This window comes from Hyperolius riggenbachi, chromosome 10, assembly GCF_040937935.1.
Source record: "Hyperolius riggenbachi isolate aHypRig1 chromosome 10, aHypRig1.pri, whole genome shotgun sequence".
Classification (NCBI taxonomy): domain Eukaryota; kingdom Metazoa; phylum Chordata; class Amphibia; order Anura; family Hyperoliidae; genus Hyperolius; species Hyperolius riggenbachi.
Genome location: NC_090655.1, coordinates 217606119 through 217620635, shown reverse-complemented (window position 1 = coordinate 217620635; position 14517 = coordinate 217606119). Strand labels below are relative to the sequence as shown.

The 14517-nt window shown below is 44.3% G+C and overlaps 2 protein-coding genes across 2 annotated transcripts in view; one reads left to right on the top strand and one right to left on the bottom strand.

Annotated features, from left to right (window-relative positions):
• LOC137534476 (zinc finger protein 850-like) overlaps nt 1-14517 on the top strand; it is a 109037-nt gene that overhangs the window by 46696 nt on the left and 47824 nt on the right. The gene's annotated exons all lie outside the window — the stretch shown is intronic.
• LOC137535795 (zinc finger protein 420-like) overlaps nt 1-14517 on the bottom strand; it is a 48105-nt gene that overhangs the window by 10483 nt on the left and 23105 nt on the right. The gene's annotated exons all lie outside the window — the stretch shown is intronic.

Sequence of the window (14517 nt, the reverse complement as noted above, 5' to 3'; positions counted from 1 at the left end):
TGCACTGTAACATTGTGTGCACTGTCACACAGGCTATACTATCCATCCAGCAGGCTTGCACTGTAACATTGTGTGTACTGTGACACAGGCTATACTATCCATACAGCAGACTTGCACTGTAGCATTGTGTGTACTGTGACACAGGCTATACTATCCATACAGCAGACTTGCACTGTAACATTGTGTGTACTGTGACACAGGCTATACTATCCATCCGGCAGACTTGCACTGTAACATTGTGTGTACTGTGGCACAGGCTACACTATCCATCCAGCAGACTTGCACTGTAACATTGTGTGTACTGTAACACCGGCTATACTATCCATCCAGCAGACTTGCACTGTAACATTGTGTGTACTGTGGCACAGGCTACACTATCCATCCAGCAGACTTGCACTGTAACATTGTGTGTACTGTGGCACAGGCTATACTATCCATCCAGCAGACTTGCACTGTAACATTGTGTGCACTGTGGCACAGGCTAAACTATCCATCCAGCAGACTTGCACTGTAACATTGTGTGTACCGTGGCACAGGCTATACTATCCATCCAGCAGACTTGCACTGTAACATTGTGTGCACTGTGACACAGGCTATACTATCATTCCAGCAGACTTGCACTGTAACATTGTGTGTACTGTGACACAGGCTATACTATCCATCCAGCAGACTTGCACTGTAACATTGTGTGTACTGTGACACAGGCTATACTATCCATCCAGCAGACTTGCACTGTAACATTGTGTGTACTATGACACAGGCTATACTATCCATCCGGCAGACTTGCACTGTAACATTGTGTGTACTGTGGCACAGGCTACACTATCCATCCAGCAGACTTGCACCGTAACATTGTGTGTACTGTAACACCGGCTATACTATCCATCCAGCAGACTTGCACTGTAACATTGTGTGTACTGTGGCACAGGCTACACTATCCATCCAGCAGACTTGCACTGTAACATTGTGTGTACTGTGGCACAGGCTATACTATCCATCCAGCAGACTTGCACTGTAACATTGTGTGCACTGTGGCACAGGCTAAACTATCCATCCAGCAGACTTGCACTGTAACATTGTGTGTACCGTGGCACAGGCTATACTATCCATCCAGCAGACTTGCACTGTAACATTGTGTGCACTGTGACACAGGCTATACTATCGTTCCAGCAGACTTGCACTGTAACATTGTGTGTACTGTGACACAGGCTATACTATCCATCCAGCAGACTTGCACTGTAACATTGTGTGTTCTGTGACACAGGCTATACTATCCATCCAGCAGACTTGCACTGTAACATTGTGTGCACTGTGACACAGGCTATACTATCCATTCAGCAGACTTGCACTGTAACATTATGTGTACTTTGACACAGGCTATACTATCCATCCAGCAGACTTGCACTGTAACATTGTGTGCACTGTGGCACAGGCTACACTATCCATCCAGAAGACTTGCACTGTAACATTGTATGCACTGTGGCACAGGCTATACTATCCATCCAGCAGACTTGTACTGTAACACTGTGTGTACTGTGACACAGGCTATACTATCGTTCCAGCAGACTTGCACTGTAACATTGTGTGCACTGTGACACAGACTATACTATCCATCCAGCAGAATTGCTCTGTAACATTGTGTGTACTGTGACACAGGCTATACTATCCATACAGCAGACTTGCACTGTAGCATTGTGTGTACTGTGACACAGGCTATACTATCCATACAGCAGACTTGCACTGTAACATTGTGTGTACTGTGACACAGGCTATACTATCCATCCGGCAGACTTGCACTGTAACATTGTGTGTACTGTGGCACAGGCTACACTATCCATCCAGCAGACTTGCACTGTAACATTGTGTGTACTGTAACACCGGCTATACTATCCATCCAGCAGACTTGCACTGTAACATTGTGTGTACTGTGGCACAGGCTACACTATCCATCCAGCAGACTTGCACTGTAACATTGTGTGTACTGTGGCACAGGCTATACTATCCATCCAGCAGACTTGCACTGTAACATTGTGTGCACTGTGACACAGGCTATACTATCGTTCCAGCAGACTTGCACTGTAACATTGTGTGTACTGTGACACAGGCTATACTATCCATCCAGCAGACTTGCACTGTAACATTGTGTGTACTGTGACACAGGCTATACTATCCATCCAGCAGACTTGCACTGTAACATTGTTTGCACTGTGACACAGGCTATACTATCCATTCAGCAGACTTGCACTGTAACATTATGTGTACTGTGACACAGGCTATACTATCCATCCAACATACTACACACGTCTGATTTTTAATATAAACACAGTTATGACCCTGTTTTGAGACAATATTAAAAAGTAACTTTTAATTCACAATAGTATAAAATATAAATTTTATTTTTTGATTTATTTTTCCTTTTGTTTGTTTTACAAATATCCGGTTAGGCAGTAAAAATTGCGTATCTCCCCCATGGAGACCCTATATACAGCTAGGTCACCTGGGGTTTCTGCCCATTACCAGATAAAAATGCTGATAAGATTCTACATAAATAAAGAAACCTCCACCTAAACCAACATGTTTCGGCTCATAAAAGCTAGAGCCGTCGTCAGGGCATGAATAAGTAAAGTGCTAGGGTGCAAAGTGCATTATAGAAGAATCATATAATCAGAAGAATCATAATTGGCTATATGATTCTTCTATAATGCACTTTGCACCCTAGCACTGGTGTATAGCCTGTGTCACAGTACACACAATGCTACAGTGCAAGTCTGCTGTATGGATAGTATAGCCAGTGTCACAGTACACACAATGTTACAGTGCAAGCCTGCTGGATGGATAGTATAGCCTGTGTGACAGTGCACACAATGTTACAGTGCAAGTCTGCTGGATGGATAGTATAGCCTGTGTCACAGTATACACAATGTTACAGTGCAAGTCTGCTGGATGGATAGTATAGCCAGTGTCACAGTACACACAATGTTACAGTGCAAGTCTGCTGGATGGATAGTATAGCCTGTGTCATAGTACACACAATGTTACAGTGCAAGTCTGCTGGATGGATAGTATAGCCTGTGTCACAGTGCACACAATGCAAGTCTGCTGGATGGATAGTATAGCCTGTGCCACAGTACACACAATGTTACAGTGCAAGTCTGCTGGATGGATAGTATGGCCTGTGTCACAGTACACACAATGTTACAGTGCAAGTCTGCTGGATGGATAGTATAGCCTGTGTCTCAGTGCACACTATATTACAGAGCAAGTCTGCTGGATGGATAGTATAGCCTGTGTCACAGTACACACAATGTTACAGTGCAAGTCTGCTGGATGGATAGTATAGCCTGTGCCACAGTACACACAATGTTACAGTGCAAGTCTACTGGAAGTGTGTACTGTGACACAGGCTATACTATCCATCCAGCAGACTTGCACTGTAACATTGTGTGTACTGTGACACAGGCTATACAATCCATCCAGCAGACTTGCACTGTAACATTGTGTGTACTGTGACACAGGCTATACTATCCATCCAGCCAGCAGACTTGCACTGTAACATTGTGTGTACTGTGACACCGGCTATACTATCCATCCAGCAAACTTGCACTGTAACATTGTGTGTAATGTGACACAGGTTATACTATCCATCCAGCAGACTTGCACTGTAACATTGTGTGTACTGTGACACAGGCTATTCTATCCCATCCAGCAGACTTGCACTGTAACACTGTGTGTACTGTGACACAGGCTATACTATCCATCCAATATTTGCTGGACTGAACTTTACCCAGTTGGCTCAGGTTATACTATCCATCCAGCAGACTTGCACTGTAACATTGTGTGTACTGTGACACAGGCTATACCATCCATCCAGTAGACTTGCACTGTAACATTGTGTGTACTGTGACACAGGCCATACTATCCATCCAGCAGACTTGCACTGTTGTGTGCACTGTGACACAGGCTATACTATCCATCCAGCAGACTTGCACTGTAACATTGTGTGCACTGTGGCACAGGCTACACTATCCATCCAGCAGACTTGCACTGTAACATTGTATGCACTGTGGCACAGGCTATACTATCCATCCAGCAGACTTGTACTGTAACACTGTGTGTACTGTGACACAGGCTATACTATCGTTCCAGCAGACTTGCACTGTAACATTGTGTGCACTGTGACACAGACTATACTATCCATACAGCAGACTTGCACTGTAACATTGTGTGTACTGTGACACTGGCTATACTATCCATCCGGCAGACTTGCACTGTAACATTGTGTGTACTGTGACACAGGCTATACTATCCATCCAGCAGACTTGCACTGTAACATTGTGTGTACTGTGACACAGGCTATACTATCCATCCAGCAGACTTGCACTGTAACATTGTGTGTACTGTGACACAGGCTACACTATCCATCCAGCAGACTTGCACTGTAACATTGTGTGCACTGTGACACAGGCTATACTATCGTTCCAGCAGACTTGCACTGTAACATGAATTAAAAGTTACTTTTTAATATTGTCTCAAAACAGGGTCATAACTGTGTTTATATACTATCCATCCAGCAGACTTGCACTGTAACATTGTGTGCACTGTGGCACAGGCTACACTATCCATCCAGCAGACTTGCACTGTAACATTGTATGCACTGTGGCACAGGCTATACTATCCATCCAGCAGACTTGTACTGTAACACTGTGTGTACTGTGACACAGGCTATACTATCGTTCCAGCAGACTTGCACTGTAACATTGTGTGCACTGTGACACAGACTATACTATCCATCCAGCAGAATTGCTCTGTAACATTGTGTGTACTGTGACACTGGCTATACTATCCATCCAGCAGACTTGTACTGTAACATTTTGTGACCTGTGACACAGGCTATACTATCCATCCAGCAGACTTGCACTGTAACACAGTGTGTACTGTGACACAGGCTATACTATCCATCCAGCAGACTTGCACTGTAACATTGTGTGTACTGTGACACAGGCTATACAATCCATCCAGCAGACTTGCACTGTAACATTGTGTGTACTGTGACACAGGCTATACTATCCATCCAGCCAGCAGACTTGCACTGTAACATTGTGTGTACTGTGACACCAGCTATACTATCCATCCAGCAAACTTGCACTGTAACATTGTGTGTAATGTGACACAGGTTATACTATCCATCCAGCAGACTTGCACTGTAACATTGTGTGTACTGTGACACAGGCTATTCTATCCCATCCAGCAGACTTGCACTGTAACACTGTGTGTACTGTGACACAGGCTATACTATCCATCCAATATTTGCTGGACTGAACTTTACCCAGTTGGCTCAGGTTATACTATCCATCCAGCAGACTTGCACTGTAACATTGTGTGTACTGTGACACAGGCTATACCATCCATCCAGTAGACTTGCACTGTAACATTGTGTGTACTGTGACACAGGCCATACTATCCATCCAGCAGACTTGCACTGTTGTGTGCACTGTGACACAGGCTATACTATCCATCCAGCAGACTTGCACTGTAACATTGTGTGCACTGTGGCACAGGCTACACTATCCATCCAGCAGACTTGCACTGTAACATTGTATGCACTGTGGCACAGGCTATACTATCCATCCAGCAGACTTGTACTGTAACACTGTGTGTACTGTGACACAGGCTATACTATCGTTCCAGCAGACTTGCACTGTAACATTGTGTGCACTGTGACACAGACTATACTATCCATCCAGCAGAATTGCTCTGTAACATTGTGTGTACTGTGACACAGGCTATACTATCCATACAGCAGACTTGCACTGTATCCATCCAATATTTGCTGGACTGAACTTTACCCAGTTGGCTCAGGTTATACTATCCATCCATGGATGGATACACTGTAACATTGTGTGCACTGTGACACAGGCTATACTATCCATCCAGCAGACTTGCACTGTAACATTGTGTGTACTGTGACACAGGCTATACTATCCTTCCAGTAGACTTGCACTGTAACATTGTGTGTACTGTGGCACAGGCTATACTATCCATCCAGCAGACTTGCACTGTAACATTGTGTGTACTGTGACACAGGCTATACTATCCATCCAGCAGACTTGCTCTGTAATATAGTGTGCACTGAGACACAGGCTATACTATCCATCCAGCAGACTTGCACTGTAACATTGTGTGTACTGTGACACAGGCCATACTATCCATCCAGCAGACTTGCACTGTAACATTGTGTGTACTGTGGCACAGGCTATACTATCCATCCAGCAGACTTGCATTGTGTGCACTGTGACACAGGCTATACTATCCATCCAGCAGACTTGCACTGTAACATTGTGTGTACTATGACACAGGCTATACTATCCATCCAGCAGACTTGCACTGTAACATTGTGTGTACTGTGGCACAGGCTATACTATCCATCCAGCAGACTTGCATTGTGTGCACTGTGACACAGGCTATACTATCCATCCAGCAGACTTGCACTGTAACATTGTGTGTACTATGACACAGGCTATACTATCCATCCAGCAGACTTGCACTGTAACATTGTGTGTACTGTGACACTGGCTATACTATCCATCCAGCAGACTTGCACTGTAACATTGTGTATACTGTGACACAGGCTATACTATCCATCCAGCAGACTTGCACTGTAACATTGTGTGCACTGTCACACAGGCTATACTATCCATCCAGCAGGCTTGCACTGTAACATTGTGTGTACTGTGACACAGGCTATACTATCCATACAGCAGACTTGCACTGTAGCATTGTGTGTACTGTGACACAGGCTATACTATCCATACAGCAGACTTGCACTGTAACATTGTGTGTACTGTGACACAGGCTATACTATCCATCCGGCAGACTTGCACTGTAACATTGTGTGTACTGTGGCACAGGCTACACTATCCATCCAGCAGACTTGCACTGTAACATTGTGTGTACTGTAACACCGGCTATACTATCCATCCAGCAGACTTGCACTGTAACATTGTGTGTACTGTGGCACAGGCTACACTATCCATCCAGCAGACTTGCACTGTAACATTGTGTGCACTGTGACACAGGCTATACTATCGTTCCAGCAGACTTGCACTGTAACATTGTGTGTACTGTGACACAGGCTATACTATCCATCCAGCAGACTTGCACTGTAACATTGTGTGTACTGTGACACAGGCTATACTATCCATCCAGCAGACTTGCACTGTAACATTGTGTGCACTGTGACACAGGCTATACTATCCATTCAGCAGACTTGCACTGTAACATTATGTGTACTGTGACACAGGCTATACTATCCATCCAGCAGACTTGCACTGTAACATTGTGTGCACTGTGGCACAGGCTACACTATCCATCCAGCAGACTTGCACTGTAACATTGTATGCACTGTGGCACAGGCTATACTATCCATCCAGCAGACTTGTACTGTAACACTGTGTGTACTGTGACACAGGCTATACTATCGTTCCAGCAGACTTGCACTGTAACATTGTGTGCACTGTGACACAGACTATACTATCCATCCAGCAGAATTGCTCTGTAACATTGTGTGTACTGTGACACTGGCTATACTATCCATCCAGCAGACTTGTACTGTAACATTTTGTGACCTGTGACACAGGCTATACTATCCATCCAGCAGACTTGCACTGTAACACAGTGTGTACTGTGACACAGGCTATACTATCCATCCAGCAGACTTGCACTGTAACATTGTGTGTACTGTGACACAGGCTATACAATCCATCCAGCAGACTTGCACTGTAACATTGTGTGTACAGTGACACAGGCTATACTATCCATCCAGCCAGCAGACTTGCACTGTAACATTGTGTGTACTGTGACACCGGCTATACTATCCATCCAGCAAACTTGCACTGTAACATTGTGTGTAATGTGACACAGGTTATACTATCCATCCAGCAGACTTGCACTGTAACATTGTGTGTACTGTGACACAGGCTATTCTATCCCACCCAGCAGACTTGCACTGTAACACTGTGTGTACTGTGACACAGGCTATACTATCCATCCAATATTTGCTGGACTGAACTTTACCCAGTTGGCTCAGGTTATACTATCCATCCAGCAGACTTGCACTGTAACATTGTGTGTACTGTGACACAGGCTATACCATCCATCCAGTAGACTTGCACTGTAACATTGTGTGTACTGTGACACAGGCCATACTATCCATCCAGCAGACTTGCACTGTTGTGTTCACTGTGACACAGGCTATACTATCCATCCAGCAGACTTGCAATGTAACATTGTGTGTACTGTGGCACAGGCTATACTATCCATCCAGCAGACTTGCACTGTAACATTGTGTGCACTGTGACACAGGCTATACTAGCCATCCAGCAGACTTGCACTGTAACATTGTGTGCACTGTGACACAGGCTATACTATCCATCCAGCAGACTTGCACTGTAACATTGTGTATACTGTGACACAGGCTATACTATCCATCCAGCAGACTTGCTCTGTAATATAGTGTGCACTGAGACACAGGCTATACTATCCATCCAGCAGACTTGCACTGTAACATTGTGTGCACTGTGACACAGGCTATACTAGCCATCCAGCAGACTTGCACTGTAACATTGTGTGCACTGTGACACAGGCTATACTATCCATCCAGCAGACTTGCACTGTAACATTGTGTATACTGTGACACAGGCTATACTATCCATCCAGCAGACTTGCTCTGTAATATAGTGTGCACTGTGACACAGGCTATACTATCCATCCAGCAGACCTGCACTGTAACATTGTGTGTACTGTGACACAGGCTATACTATCCATCCAGCAGACTTGCACTGTAACATTGTGTGTACTGTGACACAGGCTATACTATCCATCCAGCAGACTTGCACTGTAACATTGTGTGCACTGTGACACAGGCTATACTATCCATTCAGCAGACTTGCACTGTAACATTATGTGTACTGTGACACAGGCTATACTATCCATCCAGCAGACTTGCACTGTAACATTGTGTGCACTGTGGCACAGGCTACACTATCCATCCAGCAGACTTGCACTGTAACATTGTATGCACTGTGGCACAGGCTATACTATCCATCCAGCAGACTTGTACTGTAACACTGTGTGTACTGTGACACAGGCTATACTATCGTTCCAGCAGACTTGCACTGTAACATTGTGTGCACTGTGACACAGACTATACTATCCATCCAGCAGAATTGCTCTGTAACATTGTGTGTACTGTGACACTGGCTATACTATCCATCCAGCAGACTTGTACTGTAACATTTTGTGACCTGTGACACAGGCTATACTATCCATCCAGCAGACTTGCACTGTAACACAGTGTGTACTGTGACACAGGCTATACTATCCATCCAGCAGACTTGCACTGTAACATTGTGTGTACTGTGACACAGGCTATACAATCCATCCAGCAGACTTGCACTGTAACATTGTGTGTACAGTGACACAGGCTATACTATCCATCCAGCCAGCAGACTTGCACTGTAACATTGTGTGTACTGTGACACCGGCTATACTATCCATCCAGCAAACTTGCACTGTAACATTGTGTGTAATGTGACACAGGTTATACTATCCATCCAGCAGACTTGCACTGTAACATTGTGTGTACTGTGACACAGGCTATTCTATCCCACCCAGCAGACTTGCACTGTAACACTGTGTGTACTGTGACACAGGCTATACTATCCATCCAATATTTGCTGGACTGAACTTTACCCAGTTGGCTCAGGTTATACTATCCATCCAGCAGACTTGCACTGTAACATTGTGTGTACTGTGACACAGGCTATACCATCCATCCAGTAGACTTGCACTGTAACATTGTGTGTACTGTGACACAGGCCATACTATCCATCCAGCAGACTTGCACTGTTGTGTTCACTGTGACACAGGCTATACTATCCATCCAGCAGACTTGCAATGTAACATTGTGTGTACTGTGGCACAGGCTATACTATCCATCCAGCAGACTTGCACTGTAACATTGTGTGCACTGTGACACAGGCTATACTAGCCATCCAGCAGACTTGCACTGTAACATTGTGTGCACTGTGACACAGGCTATACTATCCATCCAGCAGACTTGCACTGTAACATTGTGTATACTGTGACACAGGCTATACTATCCATCCAGCAGACTTGCTCTGTAATATAGTGTGCACTGAGACACAGGCTATACTATCCATCCAGCAGACTTGCACTGTAACATTGTGTGCACTGTGACACAGGCTATACTAGCCATCCAGCAGACTTGCACTGTAACATTGTGTGCACTGTGACACAGGCTATACTATCCATCCAGCAGACTTGCACTGTAACATTGTGTATACTGTGACACAGGCTATACTATCCATCCAGCAGACTTGCTCTGTAATATAGTGTGCACTGTGACACAGGCTATACTATCCATCCAGCAGACCTGCACTGTAACATTGTGTGTACTGTGACACAGGCTATACTATCCATCCAGCAGACTTGCACTGTAACATTGTGTGCACTGTGACACAGGCTATACTATCCATCCAGCAGACTTGCACTGTAACATTGTGTGTACTGTGACACAGGCTATACTATCCTTCCAGTAGACTTGCACTGTAACATTGTGTGTACTGTGGCACAGGCTATACTATCCATCCAGCAGACTTGCACTGTAACATTGTGTGTACTGTGACACAGGCTATACTATCCATCCAGCAGACTTGCTCTGTAATATAGTGTGCACTGAGACACAGGCTATACTATCCATCCAGCAGACTTGCACTGTAACATTGTGTGTACTGTGACACAGGCCATACTATCCATCCAGCAGACTTGCACTGTAACATTGTGTGTACTGTGGCACAGGCTATACTATCCATCCAGCAGACTTGCACTGTAACATTTTGTGTACTGTGACACAGGCTATACTATCCATCCAGCAGACTTGCACTGTAACATTGTGTGTACCATGACACAGGCTATACTATCCATCCAGCAGACTTGCACTGTAACATTGTGTGTACTGTGACACAGGCTATACTATCCATCCGGCAGACTTGCACTGTAACATTGTGTGTACTGTGACACAGGCTATACTGTCCATCCGGCAGACTTGCACTGTAACATTGTGTGTACTGTGACACAGGCTATACTATCCATCCAGCAGACTTGCACTGTAACATTGTGTGCACTGTGACACAGGCTATACTATCCATCCAGCAGACTTGCACTGTAACATTGTGTGTACTATGACACAGGCTATACTATCCATCCAGCAGACTTGCACTGTAACATTGTGTGTACTGTGACACTGGCTATACTATCCATCCAGCAGACTTGCACTGTAACATTGTGTATACTGTGACACAGGCTATACTATCCATCCAGCAGACTTGCACTGTAACATTGTGTGCACTGTCACACAGGCTATACTATCCATCCAGCAGGCTTGCACTGTAACATTGTGTGTACTGTGACACAGGCTATACTATCCATACAGCAGACTTGCACTGTAGCATTGTGTGTACTGTGACACAGGCTATACTATCCATACAGCAGACTTGCACTGTAACATTGTGTGTACTGTGACACAGGCTATACTATCCATCCGGCAGACTTGCACTGTAACATTGTGTGTACTGTGGCACAGGCTACACTATCCATCCAGCAGACTTGCACTGTAACATTGTGTGTACTGTAACACCGGCTATACTATCCATCCAGCAGACTTGCACTGTAACATTGTGTGTACTGTGGCACAGGCTACACTATCCATCCAGCAGACTTGCACTGTAACATTGTGTGTACTGTGGCACAGGCTATACTATCCATCCAGCAGACTTGCACTGTAACATTGTGTGCACTGTGGCACAGGCTAAACTATCCATCCAGCAGACTTGCACTGTAACATTGTGTGTACCGTGGCACAGGCTATACTATCCATCCAGCAGACTTGCACTGTAACATTGTGTGCACTGTGACACAGGCTATACTATCATTCCAGCAGACTTGCACTGTAACATTGTGTGTACTGTGACACAGGCTATACTATCCATCCAGCAGACTTGCACTGTAACATTGTGTGTACTGTGACACAGGCTATACTATCCATCCAGCAGACTTGCACTGTAACATTGTGTGCACTGTGACACAGGCTATACTATCCATTCAGCAGACTTGCACTGTAACATTATGTGTACTGTGACACAGGCTATACTATCCATCCAGCAGACTTGCACTGTAACATTGTGTGCACTGTGGCACAGGCTACACTATCCATCCAGCAGACTTGCACTGTAACATTGTATGCACTGTGGCACAGGCTATACTATCCATCCAGCAGACTTGTACTGTAACACTGTGTGTACTGTGACACAGGCTATACTATCGTTCCAGCAGACTTGCACTGTAACATTGTGTGCACTGTGACACAGACTATACTATCCATCCAGCAGAATTGCTCTGTAACATTGTGTGTACTGTGACACAGGCTATACTATCCATACAGCAGACTTGCACTGTAGCATTGTGTGTACTGTGACACAGGCTATACTATCCATACAGCAGACTTGCACTGTAACATTGTGTGTACTGTGACACAGGCTATACTATCCATCCGGCAGACTTGCACTGTAACATTGTGTGTACTGTGGCACAGGCTACACTATCCATCCAGCAGACTTGCACTGTAACATTGTGTGTACTGTAACACCGGCTATACTATCCATCCAGCAGACTTGCACTGTAACATTGTGTGTACTGTGGCACAGGCTACACTATCCATCCAGCAGACTTGCACTGTAACATTGTGTGTACTGTGGCACAGGCTATACTATCCATCCAGCAGACTTGCACTGTAACATTGTGTGCACTGTGACACAGGCTATACTATCGTTCCAGCAGACTTGCACTGTAACATTGTGTGTACTGTGACACAGGCTATACTATCCATCCAGCAGACTTGCACTGTAACATTGTGTGTACTGTGACACAGGCTATACTATCCATCCAGCAGACTTGCACTGTAACATTGTGTGCACTGTGACACAGGCTATACTATCCATTCAGCAGACTTGCACTGTAACATTATGTGTACTGTGACACAGGCTATACTATCCATCCAACATACTACACACGTCTGATTTTTAACATAAACACAGTTATGACCCTGTTTTGAGACAATATTAAAAAGTAACTTTTAATTCACAATAGTATAAAATATAAATTTTATTTTTTGATTTATTTTTCCTTTTGTTTGTTTTACAAATATCCGGTTAGGCAGTAAAAATTGCGTATCTCCCCCATGGAGACCCTATATACAGCTAGGTCACCTGGGGTTTCTGCCCATTACCAGATAAAAATGCTGATAAGATTCTACATAAATAAAGAAACCTCCACCTAAACCAACATGTTTCGGCTCATAAAAGCTAGAGCCGTCGTCAGGGCATGAATAAGTAAAGTGCTAGGGTGCAAAGTGCATTATAGAAGAATCATATAATCAGAAGAATCATAATTGGCTATATGATTCTTCTATAATGCACTTTGCACCCTAGCACTTTACTTATTCATGCCCTGACGACGGCTCTAGCTTTTATGAGCCGAAACATGTTGGTTTAGGTGGAGGTTTCTTTATTTATGTAGAATCTTATCAGCATTTTTATCTGGTAATGGGCAGAAACCCCAGGTGACCTAGCTGTATATAGGGTCTCCATGGGGGAGATACGCAATTTTTACTGCCTAACCGGATATTTGTAAAACAAACAAAAGGAAAAATAAATCAAAAAATAAAATTTATATTTTATACTATTGTGAATTAAAAGTTACTTTTTAATATTGTCTCAAAACAGGGTCATAACTGTGTTTATATACTATCCATCCAGCAGACTTGCACTGTAACATTGTGTGTACTGTGGCACAGGCTACACTATCCATCCAGCAGACTTGCACTGTAACATTGTATGCACTGTGGCACAGGCTATACTATCCATCCAGCAGACTTGTACTGTAACACTGTGTGTACTGTGACACAGGCTATACTATCGTTCCAGCAGACTTGCACTGTAACATTGTGTGCACTGTGACACAGACTATACTATCCATCCAGCAGAATTGCTCTGTAACATTGTGTGTACTGTGACACTGGCTATACTATCCATCCAGCAGACTTGTACTGTAACATTTTGTGACCTGTGACACAGGCTATACTATCCATCCAGCAGACTTGCACTGTAACACAGTGTGTACTGTGACACAGGCTATACTATCCATCCAGCAGACTTGCACTGTAACATTGTGTGTACTGTGACACAGGCTATACAATCCATCCAGCAGACTTGCACTGTAACATTGTGTGTACTGTGACACAGGCTATACTATCCATCCAGCCAGCAGACTTGCACTGTAACATTGTGTGTACTGTGACACCGGCTATACTATCCATCCAGCAAACTTGCACTGTAACATTGTGTGTAATGTGACACAGGTTATACTATCCATCCAGCAGAC